This window comes from Hirundo rustica, chromosome 3 (genome assembly GCF_015227805.2).
Source record: "Hirundo rustica isolate bHirRus1 chromosome 3, bHirRus1.pri.v3, whole genome shotgun sequence".
Taxonomy (NCBI): Eukaryota; Metazoa; Chordata; class Aves; order Passeriformes; family Hirundinidae; genus Hirundo; species Hirundo rustica.
The window spans coordinates 13,058,265-13,078,516 of NC_053452.1; the positions used below are offsets into that span (position 1 = coordinate 13,058,265).

At 46.6% G+C, this 20,252-nt stretch overlaps 1 pseudogene; it reads right to left on the reverse strand.

Annotated features, from left to right (window-relative positions):
• Window positions 1-369: 369 nt before the first annotated feature.
• Window positions 370-13,689, reverse strand: LOC120751260 (serine/threonine-protein kinase pim-3-like; annotated as a pseudogene).
• Window positions 13,690-20,252: the final 6,563 nt, after the last annotated feature.

Consider the following 20,252-nt stretch of genomic DNA (forward strand, 5'->3'; position numbering starts at 1 on the left):
CTTCCTTCCTTCCTTCCTTCCTTCCTTCCTTCCTTCCTTCCTTCCTTCCTTCCTTCCTTCCTTCCTTCCTTCCTTCCTTCCTTCCTTCCTTCCTTCCGTCCTTCCTTAGGCATTATGGACAGGAGATGGTGAAGATGTTGCTGAATCATCAAAAACTTAAAAGGCTTTTGGAACAATCTGTTTCCACCAGGGACCTGGAAGATATTATGACAAGAATTAAGAAGAAAGTGTTTGGCAGGAGAACTGTCTCCTTTCTTCAAGTACTGCCACTGCTAATATGAGATCAAACATATCAAATCTGTCTTTATCTCATTCCTCTTCTGCTGAATCATTTTGCTTCTGGGAATGAGCTATTAATCCCCAGCCTGCTCATCTGCAGACCACAAAGGAACCAATATTATAAGCGGAAAAAGTGGGGGTTTGAATATTTTGAATATTGGTCACAAACAGGAAAGGGAAAGAGGAGAAAACGGGTTTACATTTAAGCATAAGCCCTCACCACACTCTCCTTGTTCTGCCCACAGTAAAGCAATTAAGTGGGAGTAGTGCTTCTGAAGATAACAGAGCCTTTGCAAAAGATACGGGAAGTAGTAGTACCAAGAAAATTTCCAAATACACAAAAGATGTCCAAGTCAGTCCTAATTACTACAATTATCTGTCTTCTGGGAATACTGCCCTGCTGTCAAGCCCTGTGGAGCTGGAAGAAGCTTGGTGAATTCAGCAGCATTCAGTGGAAAATAATTTGTTTTGTTGGGGGAGGGGGTTTTTATTATTTTTATCTGCATTATAGAAGGGAGTGTGACTTTGTGTAGGAGCAGGGAGAGTGAGTGGTGAATCAAATCAACTTCCAACACAATGGGCCAGCCCCCAAAGAGTCTGATATTTTTCTGCTGCTTCCTTTAGGAACGCTCATTGTCTACCAGTTGGCATTATTCCCATTTATGCTCAAGACTAAGGAATTTGGGATTTTAGATTGCTGCTCAGTATGGAAGCACCCATAACTTGCCTTGGGTTATTGAAAACAAAGAGTTGACATTGCTGAATCTCTGATCTGTTTATTTCTGTAAGTTAGGAAATGTTTCCCTAATTCTTGGTATCAGTGATCCTGGTTCTAACTTGTGTTTTAAACAGGGACCTTCCTATTTTATATTCTAAAGATTCATGGGCTTTCTCTATGTCTTTGTAGGGGATGGAAAACCAGAAGGCTGAACACCCATCTGTCAAGAAGCTGGTGAAAAAGAGGAATGACGGCTCAAAGAAGCCCCAGACCACATTGCCTTCTAGTAAACAGTACTGAACACTTTAGTTAGATGTGACAAAGCACATGACAAGCTTTACATGTCTCTGTCCTAGGTTACAATATAAGATGTGCCCAAAGTATGTATTCTATCACCATCTACATGAGCTGTTGAAACTTGGTTGGGTAGTGTTTCCCTTGCCCCCTCCCTCCAGACTATCTTCTTTTAATGGCCCATCAATGCCCTGCTGCATGACTCATAGATAACTCCCTCCAGGAGCTATCTCTGTTTAATGGGCAATCAAGGACCCATTGCAAGACTGATAAAATTATATCAGCCCATTGTGAGATGCTCCGCCCAGGGGGAGGAGCCAAGCATTCCCACCTGGATATAATCTGACATCTGGGACAGCTCAGGCAGCCTTACCCACTGGATTCCCAGAGGACAAGAGCTACCAGACCTTCCTGCAGGAACACTGCTTCAACAAGACCACTTCATCTGGACTGCTACCACCACGGTTTCAGGTTGCATTCTGTCTCTGTCAGTGATCTTTTGTACCATTGCATGTGTTTTATTTTATTTTATTTTACCTTTTTTTCTCTCCTATTAAATCGTTTTTTCTGACTTGGAGTCTCTCGCTGGTTTTGCCTTCAAGCCAGCACATATATTTTGGCACCCAACGTGGGGCAGGAGGTACTGAGAAAAGTCAGAATTACAATTTTGTAGTGAGAAAAAAATCCAGCTGCCTGCTATGATGCTCAACATGCTTTCATATATCTTATACCTAGCGCTCTACATTTTCCCGCACATGGGGCAGTATTTGCCAGTCTTAATGCTCATGTGTAGACCAGGGTATGGTACCGAAATTGCTTTATTGGTCTATTATGTTTATTGTATGATAACCTCTGAGGCAATGAGCATCATTTGGAATATATAGTCTATTTTGTTTTCTTGTCCTGGTCCAGAATGCTACATCTGGGCTCTCAACAATCACCCCCAGCCCCTGTAGGGAGGGGTAAAGAATGATTTTTTCCAGTCTTTTAGGCCTGGCACAGCAGTTTTCAAAAGTATTGAGTTCTCTCTAGGTGCCAAGGACAGCATAATATTGTTGTTAGTTCTGCTTTGTCTTCTCTGCACGGCCTACACCATGCTTAGAAATCAAACACTACATGGGGTAGTGCAGCGTCTCCTTGAGGAAGAGGGAAAAAGAAACAAATGCAAAACAAAGGCATCCGTGTCTACACAAACTGTCGTAGAGGAAACAGTATCTGCATCTACTCAGACCATCACAGAGGAGAAAGGAACCAAAAACAAAGCAACAGTGTCAGTGTCTGCACAAGCTGTCACAGAGGAGAAAGAAACCAAAGGAGCCATCCGCATCTCCACACAAACTGTCACTGAAGCAGAACAACCTAAACCAGTGGCAGTTGCCCCTGTTCAGAAGAAGAAATCAAAGAGCAAATCAGTCTGCATAATGACTGATGAGGATGTGGCAGGACCTTCGCACCTAACAGAAGAGACAGAGCCAGAGATCATCACCTGCTCTCTATCCCTGGGTGAACTGCGTGACCTGCAGAGGGAATTCACCCGCCAGACAAACGAGTCCATTCTGACCTGGCTGCTCCGCATCTGGGATGCTGCAGCCAATTACACCATTCTGGATGGAAGTGAGGCCAGGCAACTGGGATTGCTGTCTCGGGATGTGGTCGTTGACCAGGGGATCGGGAGAACCCAACAAACTCTCAGCCTCTGTCAGTGACTGCTAACAAGTGTGAGGGACAGATACCTTTGTAAAGAAGACCTCCAGGTGCACCAAGGAAAATGGAGCACAATGGAACAAGGTATCTGATACCTGAGGGAATTGGCTGTGCTGGAGATCATTTTTTCAGAAGATGAGAGATTTCCTAAAAGCCCAGATGATGTCCAGTGCACATCGCAGATGTGGTTGAGATTCGCACGGCTTAGACCAAAGATGTACTCCCGTTACCTGGCAACGCGGCAATGGAGGGAAGGTGAGGACAAGGTGGGCGTCTTGGTCAATAAACTAAGAATTTACGAGGACACTGTCGCCGCCCCATTTTGTACCCATGTCTCATCCGTGGAAACAAGGCTGGCTGAGCAAGTCCAGAGTTTGATTGAAGAGGGCCATCAGAAACTGAAAAAGGAACTTAAGGAAGAAATTTACCACATCTCGCCAGAACCAACAAGAGTCTCTGCCATTAGGAGCAGGTATCTGCCAGCCAGGGAGAGAGGATACACTCCACAGGGTAACCTCTGGTCTTTTCTTCGGGAGCATGGAGAAGACATGAGGAAGTGAGATGGAAAACCCGCCTCCTCCTTAGCAGCCTGGGTATGTGAACTGAAGAAAGAGACACCTACCACAAAGAGCTCATCTAGAGCCAACACTGCTCCAGTCTCTCAGGCACAGAACTCCAGATGGTATAGGAAGAATGATATGACTGATCCTCTTGAAAGGACCTCAGGAACATATTTACAGGAAGAGAGCAACGTGTACCATGACCAGGAATAGGGGGGCCCCGCCTCTAGCCAGGTAGAGGAAAGGGACAATCGGATCTATTGGACTGTGTGGATCCGATGGCCTGGCACATCTGACCCACAAAAATATACAGCTTTGGTTGACACTGGTGCCCAATGTACCCTGATGCCATCGAGGTATGTAGGAACAGAATCCATTTCTATTTCTGGAGTGACAGGAGGGTCCCAGCAGCTGACTGTATTGGAGGCCGAAGTAAGTTTAACCAGGAATGGGTGGCAAAAACACCCCATCGTGACTGGCCCAGAGGCCCCATGCATCCTCGGTATAGACTATCTCAGAAATGGATACTTCAAAGACCCAAAAGGATATGGTTGGGCTTTTGGGATAGCTGCTGTAGAGACAGAAGACATCAGACAACGGAATACCTTGCCTGGTCTCTCAGATGATTCCTCTGCTGTGGGACTACTGAGAGTTGAAGAACAACAGGTACCAATTGCCACAACAACAGTACACCGTCGGCAATACCACACTGACAGAGACTCTGTGATTCCTGTCCATGAGATGATTCGTAAACTGGAGAGCCAAGGGGTAGTCAGCAAAGCTCGTTCACCATTCAACAGCCCTATATGGCCAGTGTGTAAGTCCAGTGGAGAATGGAGACTGATGGTGGATTACCGTGCTCTGAATGAAGTCACCCCACCACTAAGTGCTGCTGTGCCAGATGTGTTGGAGCTTCAGTACGAGCTAGAGTCCAAGGCAGCAAAGTGGTATGCGACCATTGATACTGCCAGTGCCTTCTTCTCCACTCCTCTGGCAGCAGAGTGCAGGGCCCAGTTTGCCTTCACCTGGAAGGGCATACAGTACACCTAGAACCGGCTGCCCCAGGGGTGGAAACACAGCCCCACCATCTGCCATGGACTGATCCAGGCTGCACTGGAAAAGGATGAGGCTCCTGAACATCCACAGTACATTGATGACATCATTGTATGGGGGAACACAGCAGGGGAAGTTTTTGAGAAAGGAGAGAAGATCATCCAGATTCTGCTGAAAGCTAGTTTTGCCATTAAGCAAAATAAAGTTAAGGGACTGGCTCAAGAAATCCAGTTCCTGGGAGTAAAGTGGCAAGCTGGACGGCGGCAGATTCCCATTGAGGTCATTAATAAGATCACCACAATGTCCCCACCGACCAGCAAAAAACACAAGCTTTCCTAGGCGCCATAGGTTTCTGGAGAATGCACATTCGTGAGTACAGCCAGATTGTGAGCCCTCTCTACCTGGTCACCAGCAAGAAGAACGATTTCCACTGGGGCCCTGAACAGCAACAAGCCTTTACCCAGATCAAGCAGGAGATCGCTCATGTGGTAGCCCTTAGCCCCGTCAGGACAGGACCAGATGTGAAGAACGTGCTCTACTCAGCAGCCGGGAACAATGGCCTGTCCTGGAGCCTTTGGCAGAAGGTGCTTGGGGAGACTCGGGGGCGACCACTGGGATTCTGGAGCCAAAGCTACAGAGGATCCCAAGCCAACTACACTCCCACAGAGAAGGAAATCTTAGCCACCTATGAAAGACTTCAAGCTGCCTCAGAAGTAATTGGCACTAAAACGCAGCTGCTTTTAGCACCCCGACTACCGGTGCTGGGGAGGATGTTCAAGGGAAATGTTCCTTCCACGCATCATGCCACTGACACCACATGGAGCAAATGGATTGCCCTCATCACACAGCGCACTCGTATTGGAAACCTGAATCGCCCTAAGATTCTAGAAATTATAACTAACTGGCCTGAAGGTGAGACTTTTGGATTATCTTCTGAAGAAGAAGAAGTGACACGTGCCTAAGAAGCCCCACTGTATAACGAGCTACCGGAGACTGAAAGACAATATGCCCTCTTCACTGATGGTTCCTGCCGAATTGTAGGCCCTAACCGGAAATAGAAAGCTGCAGTCTGGAGCCCCACACGATGAGTTGCACAAGCTACCGAGGGACAAGGTGGATCAAGTCAGGTTGCAGAACTTAAAGCCATCCAGCTGGCTTTAGATATTGCCAGACGAGAGAAGTGGCCAAGACTCTATCTCTACACCGACTTGTAGATAGTAGCTAATGCTCTGTAGAGATGGCTGAATCGCTGGAAAAAGGCCAACTGGCAGTGCAGAGGGAAACCCATCTGGGCTGCTGAGATTTGGCAGGACATCGCCGCCCGAGTAGAGAAGCTGACTGTGAAAGTTCGACACGTGGACGCACACGTGTCCAAGAGTCAGGCTAATGAAGAGCATCACAACAATGAGCAGGTGGACAAAGCTGCCAAAGTGAAAGTATCACAGGTGGATCTAGACTGGCAGCACAAGGGAGAAGTATTCCTAGCCTGCTGGGCCCATGATGCATCTGGTCATCAGGGGAGAGATGCAACATACCGATGAGCCCGTGACCATGCAGTGAACCTTACTATAGACAACATCTCACATGTCATCCACAACTGTGAGACCTGCGCTGCAATCAAACAGGCCAAGTGGGTAAAGCCTTTGTGGTACGGTGGACGATGGTTGAAGTACAGGTATGGGGAAGCCTGGCAGATTGACTACATCACCCTTCCCCAAACACGCCAAGGCAAGCGTTATGTGCTGACTATGGTGGAAGCCACCACTGGATGGTTGGAGACCTACCCTGTGCCTCATGCTACTGCTCGGAATACTATCTTAAGCCTTGAAAAGCAGGTCCTGTAGAGACATAGCACCCCTGAGAGAATCAAGTCAGACAATAGGACCCATTTCAAGAACGGCCTTATAAACACCTAGGCTAGAGAACATGGCATTGAATAGATATATCACATCCCTTATCATGCACCAGCTGCTGGGAAAATTGAACGGTGCAATGAGTTACTTAAGACTACCCTGAAGGCGCTTAGTAGGGGGACTTTCAAAAATTAGGAAGTGAACATAGCAAAGGCCACCTGGATGGTCAACACTCGAGGGTCAATTCATCAAGCTGGTCCTGCCCAGTCTGAACCCTTGCACACAGTGGATGGAGATAAAGTCCCTGTGGTACACATGAAGGCATTTTAGGAAAAACTGTTTGGATTAATCCCACCTCAGGCAAAAGCAGACCCAACCGTGGGATTGTTTTTGCTCAAAGACCTGGTTCCACTTGGTGGGTAATGCAGAAAGATGGGGAAACCCGTTGTGTACCACAGGGAGACCTAATTTTAAGTGAGAACTGGGTGTAAGGTTTCATTCTGTATATGTGTATGTATAAGCATGTGTATATTTATCTATCTAGGTATATCAGACTATATCAGCTATATCAGACTATCTTCTTTTAATGGCCCATCAATGCCCTGCTGCATGACTCATAGATAACTCTCTCCAGGAGCTATCTCTGTTTAATGGGCAATCAAGGACCCATTGAAAGACTGATAAAATTATATCAGCCCATTGTGAGATGCTCCGCCCAGGGGGAGGAGCCAAGCATTCCCACCTGGATATAATCTGACATCTGGGACAGCTCAGGCAGCCTTACCCACTGGATTCCCAGAGGACAAGAGCTACCAGACCTTTTTGCGGGAACACTGCTTCAACAAGACCAGTTCATCTGGATTGCTACCACCACGGTTTCAGGTTGCATTCTGACTCTGTCAGTGATCTTTTGTACTATTGCATGTGTTTTATTTTATTTTATCTTACTTTTTTTTCTCTCCTATTAAATTGTTTTTTCTGACTTGGAGTCTCTCGCTGGTTTTGCCTTCAAGCCAGCACAATCTTAAACCCAGATCAAAATATTAAACATTGATCGAATTATGCATCTATACCTCAAAACTTTTCTGGGATCTCATTTCACAGTGGAGGCCCAGGCACAGAGAAGTTACGCCTGATGTTTACAGAAGCAGCACCTGAGTTTGCAAATACATCTAAAGCATCCAGTATTTGCCCATACATATTCTTGTGGCTGCAGGAGTTGACAGTCAAGGATCACAATATTCAAAGATCTGCAGGATCCACACCCATGCAGTACAGTTCCCAAATGGCACCACAAACTTACAGATGGAATCAATAGCCAAGTCCAGCAGAGGACCTATCTTGCAGCGCTTGTAAGCGCTGCCTCCTCTTCCCCAGCACCACCTCTGCTCTTGGGGCATATGGTGTTGGGTTTGACATTGTGCTGGATCATCATAGATGGGCAAAATGGTGAATACACACCAGTTTGCCTACATACGTGGGAGAGCTGACTGTGCAAAAGAACCTGATGAGATGAGAAGAGTGAGGTGAACAGCACACTGGAGCAGCAGACACCTTGGCTTACCTCATTTTCCGGGACTCTTGGAAATCTAGCTGTGGAGAGTTTTGCAGAGACCCTGCAGCACTGCAAACAGGGGGACTTGCTTCCTTGTGTATAGGGGGGAATCAAAGGTGGTCCCAATGACCCCTTCTTCATATCCCCACCACTGGAATACAGCAAGGAAGCGTGGAAAGAGTAGAACATTAGTCATATATATTTCTAGATACATTAGTATAAGAATTTTATATCATGTATTAAGTTTAATATGTTATTTTAATAATATTCAGCATAAACATCCAAGCCTCTTCCTTTGATGCCTCAAGACACTTAGCCATGCTCTTAGCTGGAACTTTGGCAGGATAAGAAATGTCAAACTGATGTTGCAGCTTGGCCAAGGGCAGGGAATTGAAAAAAAACTAGTGAGGGAGAGACCCATGTCTCACATTTGCCAACTCACTCCTCGTGCTCACTTCTCTGGAAGTGTAGCTACATTCCCAGCTGGAATCCACATGTTTGGCATCAAGATATTCTGGGGTGCCACTGCCTTCACTAGCCTTTTGGATGGTATGGGAATGGGTTTAGATCACTGTTCTCTCCCTGTCCCCAAAGCACCTAACAGCCAGTGATGATCTCCAGCCAAATCACCCCAAAACATTTCTGCAGGATGTTAAAACCTGCTTTGCTCAAGTCCTTCATTTCTTCTGCTGCTGCCCTTCCCTCCTACACTTCCCCAGCAGCCTTGGAGCCTAGATGCTGCTGAGCTCTCAGGATGCTTGGTGCTCTCCAGATCCCACTCATCTATCATCTCAGGCTCACTGGCTTTTTGGAAGTTCAGCAGAGCTCCCTGCCCTTCTGCTCTCTGGAAGGTCTCTGCCTGCCCAAGTTGCTACAGGGCCCCCATGCGATGGCCAGGAAGTGGGATGGAGGCAGTGGGGGAAGATGCACACCCTTCCTTAGTATCCTATCATTTCTGGCACAGCTGAAGAGCCAAATCAGGACCAGTTCAAACTTCAGTGAAAGTGTCAGTTCCTGTCAGGGATACACTGGGCCCTTTCTCAGCAAGGCTGAAATAAAGTGTCTGAGCCTATGATTGGACATTCTATCTACCAAAGTTGTTGTTCATCTGCCTCCTCCTGCACCCCATGTCAAACCCAAAACAGCTGCAGGTCCTGGCACTGCTGCAAAGACAGTCATGTGGCTGGGCTCTGGGCTGCTCTGCCCATGGCCACCACAGCCTGAAGTGCAGTGTCCAGCTGAGTTCTTCCTTGGCTCAGCTGCTTCCCTGGACCCACACCACAGAAAAAGTTCTAAGAGCTCTGCCTACAGCACATAAACTGAAAATCTACCACACAGTCCTTAGCTTGGTGTCCTGGTTTAGGGACAAATTTGGGAGAAAACCCCTGAATAGGATCCCTCTGGGAAGCAAACCCAAGTGGCCCCTCCCTCCAACCAGTCTGGTAAAAAACTTCAGAGAAAAGTGGAAAAAACTGTTTTACTTAACAAACAAAGTGCATGCAAGTATAAAGAATGAATAATATGAAACAATAAAACCACTCCTTCTGAAGTGAGATAGCAAATTGAGAAAGTTCTTGCCGTGGATGTAGCTCGGCTCTCTCTCAGTCTCTCATCAGTCCCAGTCCCTCCGGCACTGCTGGAAAATGCCGATTTCCAGGCCCTGGTGGGCCGCAGATGCAGCCCCCAGTGCTCCCCTGGGTTTTCAGTCCAGAGCAGGTTTAAACAGTTCCAAGAAAAAGGGGAAAAAAACAGTCCAGGGAACTTCACTGCCCTAGCTAGCTTGCAGAGGTTTTAGTGTTAATATTTTTGTGAGAGGGAGAGATTAGGAGAAAAACAAACAAAGCAGGCTTAGGCTTAAAAATGAACAAAAATAGTTCTATTAACATATATTAAAAGACAAAAAAGAAAAAAAAGTTGAGAAACAAGATAAACTTAAACTAAAACAGAATGATACCTTAAAACATGCTTCTTTCCTCTTACAGACTATTAACTTTCTTATTGAACAACATAGAAAGACACAACTTAGGATTTTCAGTCAGTTTCACCACTTAGACATAACTACTCATTACTCTAGGAGAAGAGTCCTTTTACAATCTTTTTATGAAGAAGTTTGCTACAAGACAAAATAATCCAGTGCTCTCAATGTTACACATCTGCTGCCACCGTAGTTTTCGCAGACTGTGATGTTCTATCAGCAGAGCTTCTCAGTGTATCTGGGGTACTATTTACGAATACTTCTTCTGATCTAAAATTATCTTTGTCTCAAAGGTCGAGACCTCCTTTTGACCCAGGAGCAGGGATTTTAAAGTTCCCAAATAAATCGCTATTACATCAGTCCTTAATTTTGATTAGACTAGCATTCTACCCAAATAATACTAAGATGCTGCAAAGAACAGTTCGTTTCTTCATATTTTACCTTAGAAAAGTCCGGTTAAAAATGTCCACTTCTTCAATCCTATTCCAATATTAATAGTTTTTTCACTTCTCATCTAACTAACTTTATGCAGTGTCTGTTCCATGTACCCTCTGTTTTTTTCTTTCTTCTTTCTCTCAAGAAAGAATTGTGCTTTAAAAGTTCCGTGTTGCTAAGAAAGGGTTAAATCCACCCGGGCTTGCAAAGGCCACATGCACGTGACGGGCTGCAGGGCTGAAGAAAAAAAAATGCAAGGCCTCGCTGGTGGAAGAAGCTGGTAAAGGTCTTTTTTCCACCCCTCAGTCTCATCTAAGGCGGTCCAGCTCAGAGTCGTTATGGAGCTGCAGGCTTGCTTTCTCGGCTGCCAGCGGTGATTAAGCTGGGCCATGGCTTGGCCCTTTCTGCCGCAGTCTGAGCACATGGCCTGCACTGCTGAGCTGTAACTGCCCCTCTCCCCTGCCAGCAAGCAAGGGAAAGGGGCTCAGCCGGCACAGGCTCTCTCTGTGTGGGCAGCAGCCTTCAGACACCCGGCCAGGCCCAGCTCAGCTGCCCAAAAGGGCAGCAAGGCCTGACCCAAGGCTGCCCGCCACCCCCGATGTTACCTCATTGTGATTCTAAAGCAAGAGAGCGAGGCGGTCCCAGCAGATTAGTTTTAAATGTTCCTTCCAAAGTTACATTGACAGTTCTCATTGGTCAACTTAGCTGCCAATATCCCAGCCTGCTTTTTGATAGGTCCCTGTCCTCCCCCCGCCCCCCAACCCACGCTAGGGTCAGGGCAGGGAAAAACATTTTACATTTCTCTATATCTAGAAAACAAAATTGTGCTAACCCATGATATAGCTGAAACTAACTAAAAGAAAAAAAATAAAAAATCTCTGTCCTGCAGTGTCTCCAAGCCTCTGCTGAACACCCCATCTGGAGAAGAATGTGCAGGAGTCAGGCAGTTTTCTCAAAACAAACTCTGTGCTTCTCCTTGTTCTTAGAACCAGTCTTAAAGGCACAGAATTTAATGTACAGCACAAACAGAACAGACGACTGGGGATACAAGCATCATAAAACTACCCTAGGACACTTGGTCTCCTTGCTTTACATCCTTTCCCCTCCAAACTCAGGTCCAGGTTTTTTCTACTGTCATCATCTCAGCTGCTGCCATTTTTCCCATTCTCTTGCTCTCTGTTGCACGTGGGTCTCCGAGGAAGGAGAGCTCCTTCGGTTGGGAGGCAAAGATTTTGTGAGTTAAGTGCACATAGGAAGTGCAGCCTCCAAATATTGCAAATGTCATATGATTCCTCACAGACCAAAGCTGCCAGTAACTAGGACTCTGGGTGCTCTTGGAGCCTCAGACCTGACCTTGAGACACTGTGGGGCTGAATTTTGTTTCCCATAGAAAAGGGCCATTTGTGAGGAGGCGCATCCCCACCTTGAGACACGCAGGGTGGGAAGAAGAGCTGGGATGTCCTCATCGGTGCGGAAAGGAAGGTGCCTGCAGACCAGGTCATAGAGCAGGATGCCCAGGGACCAGATAGTGGTTGGCTGGCCATGGTAGCAGCCGAAGAGGGTCCACTCTGGTGGGCTGTACACTGGTGTTCATATGAGATGCAGGTCCATCAGGCCAATTCTGTTCCCTCCCTCCCAGCCAGGTCCACAACAGCCAGCCCCTGCCCCAGCAAAAAGCAACTTGGCTGCAGCCAACTGAAGAAGGATTCCCATTCCCTCCATCCCTCTTCCCCCTCTGCCAGCAAAGGCCCTGGGTTTGGTATCACCTGACATTCGGGTGTAGAACATGTCCTGGAGGATTGCGCCACACCCGAAGTAAATGAGCTTCACCTCTCCAGTGGCCAAGTCAACAAGGACATTCTCGGCCTTGATGTCACGGTGCAGAATGCAGCGGTTGTTGCAGCACCGCATGGCCCCCAGCACCTGGCTGAACAGCCTTGTGCCATGGGCTCCGTCAGGAACCCCCACTCATCCAGGAAGTACCAGAGGTCCTGACAGTGCTCTGGACGCTCCATAACCAGCGTGAAGCTGTCGGGCAGCTCGAACGAGTCCAGAAGCTGCACGACACCGCGGAAGCCAGGGCACAACACCACCCAGAGCAGCGCCCGATCCAGGGGCAAAAGGAGGCCATTGTGCTGCGGGGGAACCGCAATGCCGTCAGCGGGGCCAATGCCACACTGAGCCTTTGGTACATCCTGCCCAGCCCTGTCGAGGTTCCTAGCTCTTGGGATCAAATCTTGGCTAGCTCCAGACCCCGATGGGGTCCTGATAGGGGACTGATAATGGGACTCAAGGTAAAAGTCAGAGACGCTCTTTTTCTTCCTCGGGACCATGGTCCCACAGGTTTATTGTAGTACTCACAGCCCAGGAGGAAAAGAAAGAGACGGAGATTTTTTTCGCGGGGATTTTTAAACCTGGGCGGGGGGCGGGGGGGGCGGGAAGAGGCAGGGCGAGGAACCACAACCAATGGGAAACAACTTGGGGGGGGGGGCATAGGGAGGGACCAACCAGAGGATACCAACACCAGAACTTAGAGGGGGTATAGAACATACCATCTGCAAAATATAATAAAACTATTTTTGTGTACAAATATGATAAGCCACCCAGTGCAATCTAATAACAAAAATGAACTACCTATTTAGTGCACTACAACACGGCCCCATCGCTGCTCACTATTGCCTGGCCCAGGACGCTACGCGGCTCCCGCTCACTCCACTCTTGGTCCCCTGGCTGCGTCCCGGCTTCCACCCTGCCGGGCCTCGCCTTAGCCTCGCCCGGCACGCCCCGCTGACTGCTGCTGCTGGCCCCACTCACTCACCAGCTACGCCCACTCCGAAATGCGATCCCGAGACATTCGCTTAATGGCCAACTGCAATCCAAGGCGAGCGACAGGCTGAGCTCACCGCCGCCCTCCGACCCGGCCCCGCTCTTACCAGGAAGCCATCGGCGAGCCGGGTCCCAGAGTAAACGCTGTCGCAGCCGCCGCTCCCCAGCAGCGGGCCCTCCCGGCAGAGCTGCTCCAGGGCAGGCTTCTCCGCCCGTGCGGGTGGCACTGCGCTCTTGACATTCTGCCCAGGGCACTCGACCACCCCGGGCGCTGCTCCTTCCCAAGCCGTCCCCGGCTCCGGCGTCTCGGGGCCAGCGGCTGAGCTGACGAGCGGCGGAGCTCGGACCGGGGAAGCTGTCGGCAACGCTGCTGGGCACGGGTCAGGAGCCAGGTGGCAGCGGGGCGGCTCCGGACGTAACCGCGGGAGGGGCCTCATCCGAGACCGGGACCAGGACCGGGACCGAAACCGGGGCTGGGCCAGAGCCCACGGGGCGGAGCCAAAAGACGGTGCTGCTCCGCCAGTAGCGGATCGCGTGGCTCTTCCAACGGTGCCACAGGCAATACAGAGAGAACCCGGAGGAGACGGCACGGTGGCAGGCTGGCCAGGGGCGGGCAGGGGGCGGCCCTGCCGAGGGTATAAGAGATGAGGCGGGACGGGAGTGGAGGGACCATGAGAGGGAAAAGGGGACGGAGAACGAGCGGAAAGTCGAGCTAAAAACCAATCGAGGGAGGCGCTGCCGCTGCTGCTGAGCCGCCGGAGGGCGCGGCCGTTCGTCCGTTGCCGCTGCGAGCCCCGCGGAACGAAGGAAACAAAGAAATACCTGTGAAAGAAATAACCACATAAATCAATACAGAAACGAATAAAAGCGTTGGCTTGTAGCTTTCTCCTTCCTTGTGTTCTGGAAAAAAAAGAGAGTCAGAGACTTGCTCTTTGTATGTTTCTTTATTATCAAGCTTGGCCTTGGGGGAGCCTGCTTGCTCCCTTGGCAACGCGGAGAAGGAAGTACACACAGTTTCGCTTCACAGCAAAACTGGAGACTCCCACTCCCCTCACGGGCTTTTTTGCCTTGCCGAGGAGTCCGTTTCGCTTCGCTGATCAGGGGCCATCCAGCGATGGGGGACTCCTTCTCAGGTCACGGCGACTAAATAAAGCTGCTTCAGCAGACCCCCGTACCTTTTTCACTAGTCTGAAGTGCGACTTCAGTCCTGGATTCTACTTTGGTTCCCTGCTTTTCAGAGTCTCTTGTTCTTGAGTTGCTCCCAGAATCCCAGTGTTCTTTTTATTTGCATATTCAGACGCTATCCGAGGAATGGGAGCAGAGATACAGGTAATAAGGTGAATTCTTAATTAACAAACAAGTAAATAAGGTGATTAATCAATATTAAAACAGGAATAAGGCAAATTCTTTATACAGATCTAGCATTAACAATCTTAATGGAATTACTTAACAATTAAGTAACTAAAACATAGATTATTTGAATAGAACTTATTTATAACACTTGGGTGAGATGAAGCATTTCCCTGGGAAGAATTCCCTGTCCTGATGGCTGTGGGAGAGTGGACAGGAGTGGAATCTTTCATTTTTGAGTAGAAGAGATAAATTGTGTCAGTAAGGTCATCTCTCTTCATCCTCTGTTGAGACAGTTGTAGGTTGCCAAAAGACGGAGTCTGCAATGTGGAACTCAGTCTTAAGTTTCTTTTTCTGCAAGAGGATGAGGAGGGGAAGTATCCCAAAATCATGGAGTCGTGGCATGGTAAGTCTTGGAAGGGACCTGAAAGATCACATTGTTGTAAACTCCCTGCTGTGGCTAAGGACCCGTTGCATTAGACCAGCTTGTCTAGAGCTGCATCCAGCCTGGTCTTGAATGCTGCCACGGATGAGGCATCCACACCTTCTCTGGGCAACCTTTTCCAGGAGAATCTTTTTTTCTGAATCCCTCATCTACCCTCATCCACCCCCCAATCTACTCTCTTTCAGCTTGGATCCATTCTCCCTTGTCCTGTCCCTGCCTGCCCTTGTACAAAGTCCCTGTCCAGCTTTCTTGTAGGTTGCCTTCAGGTCACAGTTCAGTCAAGCCTAAGCCTAAGTTTCTTTTCCAGGCTGAAGAAGCCCAGCTGTCTCAGATGTGCTCAGATGGACACCCAGATGTGCTCCAGCCCTTGCATCATCTCTGCACATGCTCCAGCTCATGTGTGTCCTTCCCTTGTCCTGGAAAGCCCAGGAGAGCTAGATGAAGTACTGCAGGTGGAATGTCAACAGCGTGGAGGGGCAGAACCCCTGTCCACCTTCTGGATGTGCTGGTTCTGATGCAGCCCAGGATATGGTTTGCAAATATCAGACATCTCCTGGGGAATCTTTTTAGAGTTTTGTGCCCCAGTGGCCAGCACACTCTCAGGCTTTTGCCTGAGACAATAGAGCATCCAATTCTCCCAGGAAGGCCTTATTTGCAATGCAAGGTGAGAATATACAAGGTTTATCTTAAAATTCCAGTGGTTTTTAGGGAATGTTGAAACAGGTAGAATAGACAATATTTTTTTATTACAGTCTTGTATCCAGTGGGCTGATATATTTTCATGACTTTACTGACATTGCATTGCTACAGCCACATTGATTTCCATGGAATTGTTTCTTAGTTGTATTCCTATAATTGGGCCAAGGAGGATCAAATGTTCATTTGACACCATCTTTTCATTCAGCTGTAGATTTTCATGCTCTTCTGCATCTGAATTTTAGACTAACCATACAGATGTACAATCAAGGACTGCTGAAAATAAAATGTTGTTCTCGATCATTTTCAGATTTTCATTTCCACAGATTCAGTCTTATTTACTGCTGAGACTTGCAATTCCCATTTGTTTTGGTGGGAATTCAGAATTTCTGGCCTGGGAAAGTTCCATTACCTGAAGGCCATGTTAAGCAGATATAAACGTGCAGAAATTGCTGTATGACTCTAATGTCCATCTTCGGTCTGCAGTATCACTTTGCTTTCACAGTCTTGTCTTGGGTTGCAATGTATAACTAAAAGCATGTATTCTATTCCCAATCTGTTGAAACCAGTTGAAGAGGCGGGTTTTTTTTATTTTAACGCCAGGGGAGAGGGGCCAGGTGCCTTCTGTAAGGGACCAGCTATAAAAACCAGGTGGAGCAATGTTCCTTATCTCTTCCAGGACCCATCCTCCCTCCAGGGGGATATCTTCTGTTAATGGGCCATTAAGGCTCATCACATGACTGATAACATTATAACATCCCATTGTGAGCTGCTCCACCCAGTGGGAGGGGCCAAGCATTCCTACCTAGATAAAAGCTGAAATTCAGCACAGTAGGACAGCCTGTTTTCCATTGGATTCCCAGAGGAAATACCGGACCAATCTTACCACCACTGGACCCTTTTACAGGATCATCTCTACTCCAGCAGAACCACATCTGTTGCTCCAGGAGGCCTTATTTGGACTACTCCCAACACCCTGACTAGGGTTGTATTCTGACTCTGCCAGTGTTTCTAGTACTTCTTTGATTGTTCGATTGCTTGCTTTACTACATTTGTATTTTTTAATATTCTTAGTAAAGCAGTGCTATTCCTATTCACAAATCTTTGCCTGAAGGCCCTTAACTGCAAAATTATAATAATTTGGAGGGAGGGGCTTTACATTCTCCATTCCAAGGGAAGCTCCAGCTTTCCCTGGCAGACACCTGTCTTTTACAAACCAAGTCTTGATAAGATTATAAATTCAGAAGCTGGAAAAAGCATGAAATAGTTCTGCTTTGGGTCCTTGTATCATCATTATATTTGAAGAACCTTGCAGGAGAATCATCTCTCTTGCCAGTAGAAAGGCTTTTCTATTATAGTTATGGTATGGGTTTGTGGGTTTTTTTTTTAAAAGCAGTGTTGCCAACAGCAAATGGTTTGAAATTTTACATCCCTTTGTGTTCCAACTTTTTTCCCTTTCTCTGCTCGTTAATTTCCACTTCTATTCCTAAGTATCTGCCATGTATTACAGTAATTCTAACAAGAACTCACTTCATCTGATTCTACGGTTTTGGTGGTTCTCTTTCTGTAATACAGAAATACAAGAATTCCTTTGAAATACAGGAGAAATACAGAAGTTCTTTTGAAATATGGGAGAAAGGTGGTCCTTAGTCAGGTTGACTAAGCCCAGCAGAGAACATAAGCACCATAAGGAAGATTTATGAGAATTGTCCTAGGAGGAGCTGAAAAGCTCATGTGTGCACAGTCTAAGCCTTATGGATCTCCAGACAAATGGGTAATGTGAACATCTGGTTACGCAGAGAGAGCAAGGTGCTGTGTGTATCTTTCCCTGTTTATATGTTGGACCAGGTTCCCAGTGGTTAATAGATGATCTGCCATGTTTCTCATCCTTTGGATCAATATTAAGTATTTAATATTAATGTTCAATATATCTTCTGAACATTTGCAAAGACATTTAGTACAGCTGTTGTGCAGAGCAGCATTTTCTCCACACTGTGTCTCCCACAGAAGAAGTATTTTACAGGGGAAATATTACTGCCTCAAATTTCCCCATTTTCAATTGCAAGTCATCTCCATTTGCAATTCACACAGGTCCCCAGGATGGGCTTATGATCCAGCAGCTGTTCTTTAAGGCACTACTGCTGCATGTGCAGCTTTCCTTTCTGTGGCCCTGGATGAGGAGGGAACTGAAGGGTGCATGACCTGCCTGAACTATTCCCCTCCAACAATCTTTTATAGAGAAGGCAAGCAGAAAAACAAGTGAAAAAATGTGCTTTTCCACCAGGCATTCCATATGAACAGGCAGGGCCAACAGTGTGCAGTGACAAGCAACTTGTAAATATCCTGCTCCATGAAGCGTCTGCAATTGGATCTGCAATACTGGCTAAGACATGAAGAGGTTTTGCTGTAGTCCATCGGCCTTTAGCTGCAAACGGATCATGTCTTTCCTTATCCTGGTTCAGGTGGCAGAGGAACAAACTGCCTCAAGGTACCAGAGGAAAATTACTTGAAACATTTGGCTACAGGTGCTGGATGGTGTTCTGAGGAAAAAGATGGATTGTATATTGTCATAATGGGAATATGATACCTAAACACACCCCTCAAAAAATGCAACTGGAGCACCAATCCACCTTAGCAATTTCAGGATTTTCTTCTAAATCTTTCCTCAGTACCATGATGGGGCACAATTTTTTTTTTTTTTTTTTTTTTTTTTTTTTTTTTTTTTTTTTTGTGTGATACACCATAACATTGTTATATACAAAAAGGTAGAACAGATGTTTGAAAACAAAACCTCTCAAAAATTTTCACTGATTAAAATGTTATGAAATATTAAAAATGTAAAAGCACTACTGAAGTATCTTCTAATATTGAGGATCTTCCCCAGCAGAGAAAAGTTACATACAGACAGTGCAAATACATTCTCCATCCACACACTGGGGAGGTTTTACACCCACTCCCCAAAACAGCTTTCATGCCACAAGAGACAGGCACTGTGCTTCTGATGAAGTTTCCATGAGCTATGATAAATGTAATTTAAGCAAACTTTTATTTACTGTGGTAAGGAACTTTCTATAAGCAAAATTATACAAAAGGAACTTCAGCAAATTTGCACATGTACTTAATAGGATAAATCAATGTAATTTTTTTATCACACTCCACCATAAATTAGGAAGAAAAAAAGTGCTACTTAATTTTAAGCAAAATTTTAATTTTAGTTCATTGGCTTCTTTAAAAGTAACTGTTTGTATTAAAAAAGTTTGTATTAAAAGCAACTATTTCAAAATCAAATTCACATAAAATTCAACATGTAAATAAGCTAAAGTTATCATTGGCCAAGATCTGTTGCTGAAAGACAAGGGCTCTGAATGACATTTCAACAATTTTGTGAGGCAACGGATAAAACTAGAACACGCAGAACCAGAGCAGCAATTGCATCTCCCAGTGCACAGGATGAGGAGTGAAATTGTGCCCTCACTTCAGTGCATTGTAAAACACCCCCTGCAAACTGCTGCAGATTGGAATCCTAAGTCCAACACTGACCAGTGTGGAGGGAGCTGGGAAGTGCAGCTCTTCCCATGCTGGAGTTTGCCTTTTCTACTTGAAGATGTGCAGGTAGTTCAACAGTTGTTTTCAAAAACTTACTGATCACATTCCCACGTCCACATTCCCATCTCCCTGCTGTTGGACTGGCAGGGAGTTTTACATTGGTGACTCCTTGCAGAAGGTGGTTGCCGTGCATGCTATCAGTCACGACACTCAGAGGTGCTTCCTTAGTCTGAAGCTGAATCTTGGCTTTAAGCAGGAAAAGGAAACCCAAGTAACTTGACTATGGTGAGAATGAGTGGAAGTTTGGATAATAAGAAAATCATATTGTTTTTGTTGAAGACTGCAGGAAATAAAGTTTCTAAAGGTTAATTACCTGTTTCAATGTTAAGTTTTCTGTGAATGTCTCATAAGTTATGTAGGTTAATCAGTTCCTAGTTCATATCTCCCCCTTACCATTATCACCCTGCTGCTCCCTTTGTACCCATGATGGCAGAAGATTGCATCACCTCCTCTGCAAATGTAAGACTCCCATAAGGCCTAGTATCTGGTGGAAGTTAAATTAGCAGACAAGAACCCCTAAAACCAAGGAGCCCGAATACCAATAAAGATCTAAACAACACTTTTAGATGAGAAAAACAGTAAAGAGCAACAGACCACCAATCAAAGCTTTTTGCCTTGTTGCCATGACTGCAACTGCACTCGATCAGGATGGCATGCCTAGACCAAGAGCCAGCAAGCATCTCCCTGGAGACTTGTGAGGCAGGGGGGGCCTCATCTGCTCTAAAGAGATGGAACTGGTTGCCTCCTTCTCTGAGTTGTCGTGGAAGCAGCAGTGGTGTGTGCAGGGCCCCCACCCTCCTAGGCTGTTTTTTTAATAAAGGCTGGTTGTTTTTTTTTTTTTTAATATAGGCTAAAATCACTGTGGAGCTGGTCTCCTGGCCCATTCATAACTAAGATGTTTTC